The sequence below is a fragment of the Salmo trutta genome, chromosome 25 (assembly GCF_901001165.1).
Source record: "Salmo trutta chromosome 25, fSalTru1.1, whole genome shotgun sequence".
NCBI classification, from domain to species: Eukaryota; Metazoa; Chordata; class Actinopteri; order Salmoniformes; family Salmonidae; genus Salmo; species Salmo trutta.
The window spans coordinates 34238013-34248729 of NC_042981.1; the positions used below are offsets into that span (position 1 = coordinate 34238013).

Consider the following 10717-nt stretch of genomic DNA (forward strand, 5'->3'; position numbering starts at 1 on the left):
ATGTGTCAAGTAATTATCTTTTTGTTTTCTCTGGATTTGGTTGGGTCTAATTGTGTTGCTGTCTTGGGGCTCTGTTTGTAAACAGAGCCACAGGACAAGCTTGCTTAGGGGACTCTTCTCCAGGTTCATCTCGCTGTAGTTAATGGCTTTGTTATGGACGGTTTGGGAATTGCTTACTTTTAGGTGGTTGTAGAATTTAACAAATCTTTTCTGGATTTTGATAATTTGCGGGTATCGTCCTAATTCTGCTCTGCATGCATTATTTGGCATTTTATCTTGTTCACAGAGGATATTTTTGCAGAATTCTGCATGCAGGTCTCAATTTGGTGTTTGTCCCATTTTGTGAATTATTGGTTGGCGAGCGGACCCCAGACCTCACAACCATAAAGGGCAATGGGTTCTATAACTGATTCAAGTATTTTTAGCCAGAGCCTAAATTGGTATGTCAAATTTTATGTTCCTTTTGCCTTGTCTCTCAGATCGTTCACAGGTTTGTGGAAGTTACCTGTGGCGCTGATGTTTAGTCCGAGGTATGTATCGTTTTTTGATTGCTCTAGTGCAACGGTGTCTAGATGGAATTCTTTCTCTCCGTGTGTGTGTGTGTGTGTGTGTGTGTGTGTGTTGACAGGGGGCCAGGCAGAACCAGTTTTATGACATGCAGAGGAGGAGCCCTGAAAACCACAGTGAGATAGCAGATGAGAGCAGCATGCAGTCAGTAAGCCTCCAAGGAGTGGAACTTAAAGTATAGCGGATATTTCTCTCATTAGAAATCTAACACTTTCGGAATGTCCACGTCAGCAATAACTAATGATATATCCTTGTGTATGCAAACTGCTCGGCTATAAGAGCCCATGAAGAGAAACAGATCTACAGAGCGTGTTAGCATGCAGTAACTCAATGTATACCATTGCATAGCTGAGTATTATGTTCATAGCTGCTTTCTAAAGCCTCTGACAGACCTGAAATGTTATCTGACCTAGACACAGGGATCAATACAGCCAGAGGAGCAGTAATTACACAGGTGTCGGGTGTGGGAAATACACTTCAATAGCATGTCCTAGGGTTAAAGCTGCACTGGCTTTATTAGGGTAGGTCACCCATACAGAAAAGTTATAGATTGGAATACATTTCAATAAAATATATTGGAGAAAATGTATTTATCAAATATGTTTAAAAAAAACACACCTCACAACCTTCTCTACCCTGATGATAATGTTGAGTCTCTATTGACTTCTTGTACCTTAGTATTAGGTTCCCAGAGTGGCATTTTGCATGCAAAAGTTGGATCATTGAGTTGTAGTTGAAAACACATTCTGCAGCTATTGAGATACCACTTAGTATGAAACATTAAAAAAAAGTGTTTTTGAAAACTCTCAGACATATTATCTGTAAATATATATTTCCTGAGCTGTCAATCACAATTTCAAATGCCTGCCTCAAGCCCCGCCTCCAACTGACAATTTTTCTTCAGAAAGAGAAGAGCACCACTAAAAAAGCTTGTGGATAATGGCATTTTATTTTACATTCATAACATTTAATTAAAACGTTTTTAACCTGGTGGGTGACAGAGGAAGAAGAACCTTGCTTGCAGTTGAATACATTTTCATCAAGCTTGCTAACACAGCTAGCCACCTAGCTTGACACCAATGTGCAGTGTGACTGACCAAGGGGAGAATTCTTTTGAAAATTAAAGTTGAGTCCAGTAGAGTTAATGTCATACATGTATTAGATATTGTGTAATTACCAAAGCTATTGTTAAATGTTCTTGGCTAACCAACCAATGTGTTGCTTGCTAGCTAACTACCTTAGCTAGATTTAGTGAGGGTTGGCTGTCTTTGATAGAACTGGCTATCGTATCGTTTTATTTTTTTGTCAAGGAAAATATTGGATATCGGTCAAAAATGTCATATCGGTGCATCCCTAATTAAACAGGTGTGCCTTGTTAAAAGTTAATTTGTGCAATTTCTTTCCTTCTTAATGTGTTTGAGCCAATCAGTTGTGTTGAGAAGGTAGGTGAGGTATACAGAAGATATTCCTATTTGGTAAAAGACCAAGTCCATATTATGGCAAGGAGCTCAAATAAGCAAAGAGAAACAGTCCATCATTACCTTAAACATGAAGGTCAGTCAATAGGACACATTAAGAACTTTGAACATTTCTTCATGTGCAGTCACAAAAACCCATCAAGTGCTATGATGAAACTGGCTCTCATGAGTACTGCCAAAAGGAAGTAGGGCTGGGCGATATGGCCAAAATATAATATCATGGTATTTTTCAAATTTGACAGAATTTTATGTTTTTGATTAATAAAAGTTCTAAATTTGCTTTGAGTAGTGCGTGACCCTAGGATGGCAACACATTCTAAATTATTTCAATGGGTCTTTCTCCATTCTGATTGTTTTATACTGTTCAATTCAACCCAAAATTATTTCCTGCACTCAAAAGATCCATTTCCACACTGCCACTATATGGGCAAAAATACTAGGCCTTATTTTTTATAAAATGTTGCAATTTAGATAACCACTTGGATTAACTTTTGGAATCATGAAAATAGAATTGCAATATATAGTTAGTTAGAACATAAATAATAGTGGGCACTTTGAATACAGTGTTTGACATGACAACGAATGAAAATGCCATGGACGAGTTATTGTGACAGGGTAGGAACCAAAGTGATGTTCAGTGTTTCCTAGCGGACCCTATAGTCTTTGGCTACATTAAATCTCTATTCATATAGCCAACATATTCATGCTTCACCTATTCCTCTTTGATTTAGAAGATACTGTTGCACAAACATGCTGATTTAAGCCTCCACCATTACTGGTATTAGGCTGTATTAACTAGCTACGTTTGCGCTGACTCAGTACTTTTATTAGCTAGCGATTAGCATTAGTGGCGAACACAATTTAGCTTAACTTGTTAAGAAAATACAAACTAGCTGTTTGCAGATGTAAGAAAAACAAACTAATATTGTAATTATAGAACGCTTGTGAATTTATATTAAGATCAAAGTGGAAACGACATAGACAAATGCGCTCCTTGAGTGACAGGTGGTGGGACCAGGTCTGTGTGGAAAGCGGCATAGAGAGAGAGAGAGCGAGCGGAGAGGGATGACTCAAGTAGCGGAGTAAACTATAAAAAAATAAAAATACAATTAAATGGACGTTACACACGGCGTATCACATTTAACAAACCAAACATTCAAGGTAAAGTAAAAACCCAAACCGGTCTGTGCATAAATACCGGTATATAGTAAAATACGGTATACCGCCCAGCCCTAAAAGAAAGACCCAGAGTTACCTCTGCAGCAGAGGATAAGTTCATTAGAGTTACTAGCCTCAGAAATTGCAGCTCAAATAAAAGCTTTACAGAGTTCAAGTAAGACATCAACTGTTCAGAGGAGACTGCATGAGTCAGGCCTTCATGGTCAAATTTCTGCAAAGAAACCATTACTAAAGGACACCAATAAGAAGAAGAGATTTGCTTGGGCCAAGAAACACAATCAATGGACATTAGACCAGTGGAAATTTGTCCAAATTTGAGATTTTTGGTTCCAACAGCAGTGTCTTTGTGAGACACTGTGTGGGTGAACAGATGATCTCTGCATGTGTATTTCCCACTGTAAAGCATGGAGGAGGAGGTGTTATGGTTTGGGGGTGCTTTGCTTGTGACACTGTCTGGGATTTATTTAGAATTCAAGGCACACTTAACCAGCATGGCTACCACAGCATTCTGCAGCAATTCGCCATCCCATCTGGTTTGGGCTTAGTGGGACTGTCATTTGTTTTTCAGCAGGACAATGACAACACATCTCTAGGCTGTGTAAGAGCTATTTTACCAAGAAGGAGAGTACTGCATCAGATGACTTGGCCTCCATCCCAACCAAATTTAGATCGTTTGGGATGAGTCGGGCCGCAGAGTGAAGGAAAAGCAGTACTCAGCATATGTGGGAACTCCTTCAAGACTGTAGGAAAACCATTCCAGGTGAAGCTGGTTGAGAGAATGCAAAGCTGTCATCAAGGCAATGGGTGGCAATTTGAAGTATCTGTATATTTTGATTTGTTTAACACTTTTGGTTACTACATGATTCCATGAGTTATTTCATAGTTAATGTCATCACTATTATTCTACAATGTAGAAAATAGTACAAATAAAGAAAATCCCTTGAATGAGTAGGTGTTCTGAAACTTTTGACCAGTAGTGTATATGGGTTCCCGAGTGGCGCAGCGGTCTAAGGCACTGCATCTCAGTGCAAGAGGCGTCACTACAGTCCCTGGTTCGAATCCAGTAATTCGACCAACCGTCACAGAAGGGGTGAATGAAATCATTCCCTTCTAACCATCTCAGTCCAGCCCTTTGAACACAGAAGTTGCTGGGCAAAATGAGAGTGTGGCCACAGATATTTCACAGGATGTATAAGTTTGAAGCATCTGTTGGCGTTTCCACTGACTATCAAATATGGTGATGAGAGGAAGCCCACTGGCCGGCAGTGGGAGAAGATGGAGCCAGTTGGATTTTGGACGACATTATGCTGACATTTGATCTGTTCTGTTCCCAAAACTAAAATCTGTTAAGAACATTGTGGACTAAGTTACCCTTTGTCAAAGTTTTTACAAATGTCATTGTTTAAAAGGAATGCAAGTGAAAATTGAGTTATTGCACACACGCACTTCAGAGTAGGCGTTCCCTAGCAGAAATATGCAAATACATGCTAGAATGCACCAATAGGATGTCACTAACTCGTGCTTGGCTCTGCCCCCCTTGTTTGTTCTGCCCACTATGACTCATTTGTTCCCATTGGAAACGACAGGCTGTGGTGTAGCACTTGAGTTGCTATGTAACGTCCCATTAAAGATGGAGGCCATCACCATAGTCACAGTCACTCAGAAAGAGGGTCCCCACCCATCCAGTGCAGACTGGGGCCTTGAGAGAGAGAGAGTCCGGCATGTCGTCAGAAAAACAGAACACTATGTCAGTGTGTGAGGCAATGGGAGAGAGAGGGAGAGCCCAAATAGGTCTTTCTTTGTTAGTTGCCCAGCTAATAGCTCTGGAGGCATTTCAATATCAATAGAATAAACAGCACAAAATTGCCTCCAACCTCAAACTACGGCAAATGACAATAGGCCAGTTAAACGCTTCCAATTTTTACAGTAATATGCAGACTTCAAAGTGGGTACTGGAGAGAATGTGTTCAGGACTTTTGTTAGGTCACCCAAATAAAAAAAAAGACATTATAGGAGGTCACAGATCCTTCATATGGAAAAAGTGTCCAAAAATATTGAAAACAACAGAACTAGAAGTTATACAGCTTGAGTCATATCCAATTCTGAACATAGATGTTCACAGCTGGTAAATACTTATTTTGGTACATGACAAATTTTCCATGTCCACCTGCAGAAGGAAGGAAGGCCCAGTCAGTCAGTTTCACAGCTGTGCTATATGCTGATCCGTTCCACATTACATATCAGTGACTCCTCAGTGGGGGATGGGAGGATTTAAAATGCATGATCGATCAGTCCTCTGAAAAATGGGAAGTATGCTCCTCTCTGCAGACTGCTATGTACTCTGGTCTGGCTCTCACCCTCTGCCAGACACTCGGAAGCTTTCCCATAAGCCTCTACCCACTGGATGGACTTACAGACCCGACACACACACTTTGGGAAATTAGCAATTCTATCCAGCTGCATCTGTGAGAGACAATAACCAAGAAAAAAAACAGCAACAGAGCCTCCAATCTGAAAGTAACCCTCTATTATGAAGCCGACAACAAAACAGGGCGGGATGCTGAAGGAAAGTAATAGCATTATCCTCAGCATGTAAGCCTAAACCAGGAGCCAGAGCTAAATGAGCCAAGTCAAAGATTATGTTTATGGTGAGATGGAGATGTACGTGTGATGTTTGCTCTGCAGGAGGAAGTGTCGCGCATGGCGGAGTGTGCCGTCTACAGGCCCAGGGCTTACCTGACTGCTCAGCAATAGAACCTCTGTATGCAGTAGACCGGGTCACAGCCAAGAGTCCTCCAGTCCCTAAATGTTACCCGTTTCAAGAAACTAGGCATATGTCGCACGTTACTACTTCCAGGAGTCTTTTTTTTTTTTTTAACAAAAATACTTTGACAGAAATGCCTTCTGGAGTGTGAAATTTCATGCGCCTTAATAACAAACTTGTATGCCATCTGTAAATATGAATAAAATTGTTAGATGACGAGCCTAGTTGGTTTAGCAACGAAAAAAAATACAGGAACCTTCCCTCTAGCCATGATTGGCTGAGATAAGATGGGCTGGACATGCCGAGAGATGAATTCAGATTGGTCTGCCATGTAGCACGCTTCTGTCTATAACGTGAGCTGCTAAGTATGTGTAGGTAATCCTGTCTACCGCTGATTTTTTTTAAAGATATCATGAAGAACTGAAAAAGTCTTGCTACTTTTCTCAACATTGCTGCCCTGAAGTTAATAGCACTATCGACAAAGCTCAGTGGGAAAACGTTGTGATGGACTACTTTCTGGAGGTGGTGGGGTTGAAACGGTGTCCTTGTCACGGAAGAAGTTGACTGAGATTTGAAATCAGTGGACTGCCCAGTGGAAGCAGAGAGATGATTGCCAGATGCAGAGAGTCCAAAAAGAGGGCTGTTGTATAAAACACCTGTCTATTGATTACATCTTCATACTTAGTGCAACCATGACAGAGGGAGAAGCGTTAATCCATCTATACGGGTAAGAGTCTAGCGGCATTTTCAGATATTATCCGTTTCTAGTTTTGTCATTAAGTCATTTTTCATTGCAAGTTAAAGCGTACTGTTAGCTAGCTAGCTAACGTTAGCTGGCTGGCTCGCTAGCTAACATTACGTGTATGATCTGTGTAGAAGCTCTAGAAAGAGGCCAGAGTTGGAATTCCGAGTTGGATGACCGTTCAAATACATTTTTCCCAGTCCGAGTTTATATTTTTCCAGAGTTCCCAGTTGTTTTGAACGCAGCATTAGAGTTGGAATTATGGTTAATTGTTTAACTAGCTAGCTACATGTCTAAACAAGACTCCACTATGCAAGTAACCCTTTCACTGTCCCGTTTCCACCTTCTGTATCCTGTGCATGTGACAAACTTTGATTTTATTTTATAAAGTGTGTGTTTACCAGAGACGTTAATGTGAAGAACAACTTGGCCTGCACCAAAGTCAGATTAGGATATAGGCTAGATAAAGATAAAGTAAATCTATACTACTACGTTTGCTTTTACTTACACCAGTTTTAGACTTAATCTTAGGTTGTTCACTACACTGTAGTGAACATCCTTAAAGAGAAGGATGGGGCCAAGGCTTAAGAGGGTGTGAGCGATGCTGAATGGGGGTAGACAGAGCTCTCCAGTAGGAATACCAAAACATTCACACCCAATTTCTCAAAAGTGGGGTTACAAGTTTATCAACTTTCAAAGCAGAATTACTTTCTCATTGTTCTTCAAATGCATTGTATAATATAATATTTTCTAGCTCGGAGTCTCTACTTTTAGTCAATGTAAAAACACAATTTTGCTACATGTGACCCCTCACCTGGATTTGGTCCTAAATACCAGAGACCCTTTTTTAGGAGTCATTATCGGGGGTGGAGGCATCTGTACTCACAGCAGCCAAGTGACGTGGCTATTTGCAAAGAAAATGGCCATGTAGTGTGTGCAACTCTCACAGGCTCCCAACCCTGATGAAAAGTGAACTGGACAAGCATGGAGCCAGACAATACAAGAGAAGATCAAAGCGATCACCGTATCAAAACCATCTTTTAGCAGCCTGGCCCGAGGCACATAGATTCCTGAAATACTCTTTGATCGGATGGGGTTGCAGGCTACTCTAACAACTTGGACCAACAGTTTGATTAAATTCAACTTTTCTGATTAATACAAGTGTTGCCAAAGAAAGTTCCAGATCATTAGAGTCATGCACTTGCTTTGAGGAATGCTATGCATGGCATGACTAAGTTAATTTGTTAGAGTGGAGTTAGGGGTGAGTATTCTGGAACCCTTTCTAAAGACTCACTGTTTGAATCAAACTTTGATACACTGTACAAAGTTTGAAGAGAGATGTACGTACATGTCTGGAGTGGACAAAAATCATACAATTCAGGTTGCACTTGTTGGTACGCAATCCAAGTTATGACTTTAAGGACATCTGATATCATGCACCTGCACCCTCAAAAAAAGAACATGGGGTACCACACATTTCAGCCATTGAGTTTGTAGAGAACATCTAGCAATTCATCACAAGATTGTCATTTGCATGACAGCCATGTCCCTTCCCTCCCTGGGCCTGCCAACTTCTGACACTAAAAATCAGTGATGAAAGGCTGTGCATAATACATATTAGAAAATGTACTCTTTGCCTTGCTTGGAAATATGAAGGGACAAAAGGTTTACAGGAGCCGAACTAAAAAGAACCAACCAGGACGATACAATGTAAGTCAATACACTGCATCTCGCCTGACAATACAAGACAACTCACCACGTTATAACAGCGCAGCAGGGTTCGACCACTCACTTTTTTTGTTTGCAGAGAAAAAAACTAATTGGATAATGAAAGTAGGATCTAGTCTATTTGCTGATACCTTCCACCTCAAAATACAGCTAAACATAATGTGGTTACTACTGTATTGAAGTCTCAAAATTACATATAAACCACTTTCAAACACTCTTGAAGTCCCATAACATAACTCACCATATTTAAACTCCTGATGAACAACGTCCTTCTAGTCCCACAGTACAGATGTGTAAACAAATCTCTGTCAAAACACTTGAGTATGAACTTCTGCTCCGCCAAGTGAATTTTCTGTTTTTCCATTTTCCTAAGCTTTTGCAAACGCAATTTGACTCAATCCAAGAGACTGCCTCCTCCTCAGTCATTGGTGGAGACTTCGGGGGGGCGAAGCCTTAATTGGCCTAAGGGGCACTCAATCACATTCCTGAGGTCCCGCCTAGGATGAAGTATGCGTGTGACAATTTGTACCACGTGATCAGTGAGGTGGCTCCCTTGGAACAGCTGTGCATGCATTAGTCAGTCATCAGTGAACGTATTACCATATGTGAGCTATTTGATGTATCTATATATTTGCTCTATGTTCCCACTTTATAAACTCATCATAATCTGACTTTGCCACGTCAAATTTGAAGTAACTAGCCTACTACACACACTCGTCTGTTAATTTCGGCACATATGAGTGAGTTCCATAGGTCTGTGGTGAGTTGGGTCAATATTGCCTTGAAGTGAATAGTATTTATTCTGTCTGTAAATAAATCAACAGTAAACAATTCCCAAAACGTTATTAACTCTAGGCAGATGTCCATCTATTCTAGACAAAAATGTGATTTCCCACAATATCTTTCCAAATCTGTAATATATGAGTTCATAGACTCAAAGTTTCCCCACACATCTGAAAAGCACCAGAAAGTAAGTGCGGCAGTTCCCATTGTCCGTCCAGCATTGAGAAAATTGAGCGTCCAGACAGGTATTACATCCAATCCTATCATGCCATCTAGTGGATAAATAATATACTGCTCAAAAAAATAAAGGGAACACTTAAACAACACATCCTAGATCTGAATGAAAGAAATAATCTTATTAAATACTTTTTTCTTTACATAGTTGAATGTGCTGACAACAAAATCACACAAAAATAATCAATGGAAATCCAATTTATCAACCCATGGAGGTCTGGATTTGGAGTCACACTCAAAATTAAAGTGGAAAACCACACTACAGGCTGAACCAACTTTGATGTAATGTCCTTAAAACAAGTCAAAATGAGGCTCATTAGTGTGTGTGGCCTCCACGTGCCTGTATGACCTCCCTACAACGCCTGGGCATGCTCCTGATGAGGTGGCGGATGGTCTCCTGAGGGATCTCCTCCCAGACCTGGACTAAAGCATCCGCCAACTCCTGGACAGTCTGTGGTGCAACGTGGCGTTGGTGGATGGAGCGAGACATGATGTCCCAGATGTGCTCAATTGGATTCAGGTCTGGGGAACGGGCGGGCCAGTCCATAGCATCAATGTCTTCCTCTTGCAGGAACTGCTGACACACTCCAGCCACACGAGGTCTAGCATTGTCTTGCATTAGGAGGAACCCAGGTCCAACCGCACCAGCATATGGTCTCACAAGGGGTCTATATGCTATATTCTCATCTTGGTACCTAATGGCAGTCAGGCTACCTCTGGCGAGCACATGGAGGGCTGTGCGGCCCCCCCAAAGAAATGCCACCCCACACCATGACTGACCCACCGCCAAACCGGTCATGCTGGAGGATGTTGCAGGCAGCAGAACGTTCTCCACGGTGTCTCCAGACTGTCACGTCTGTCACATGTGCTCAGTGTGAACCTGCTTTCATCTGTGAAGAGCACAGGGCGCCAGTGGCGAATTTGCCAATCTTGGTGTTCTCTGGCAAATGCCAAACGTCCTGCACGGTGTTGGGCTGTAAGCACAACCCCCACCTGTGGACGTCGGGCCCTCATACCACCCTCATGGAGTCTGTTTCTGACCGTTTGAGCAGACACATGCACATTTGTGGCCTGCTGGAGGTCATTTTGCAGGGCTCTGGCAGTGCTTCTCCTGCTCCTCCTTGCACAAAGGCGGAGGTAACGGTCCTGCTGCTGGGTTGTTGCCCTCCTACGGCCTCCTCCACGTCTCCTGATGTACTGGCCTGTCTCCTGGTAGCGCCTCCATGCTCTGGACACTACGCT

General features: G+C 41.7%; 1 protein-coding gene across 4 annotated transcripts in view; it reads right to left on the reverse strand.

Annotated features, from left to right (window-relative positions):
* Nucleotides 1-8871, reverse strand: part of LOC115162472 (rho guanine nucleotide exchange factor 10) — a 90749-nt gene extending 81878 nt beyond the window's left edge. For 2 of the 4 annotated variants that reach the window (XM_029713802.1, XM_029713801.1), the window contains exon 1: nt 8700-8871. The gene's annotated coding sequence lies outside the window, so the exon portion shown is untranslated. The remainder of the gene's footprint in view (nt 1-8699) is intronic. The other 2 variants (XM_029713804.1, XM_029713803.1) reach the window with 1 other exon arrangement.
* Nucleotides 8872-10717: the final 1846 nt, after the last annotated feature.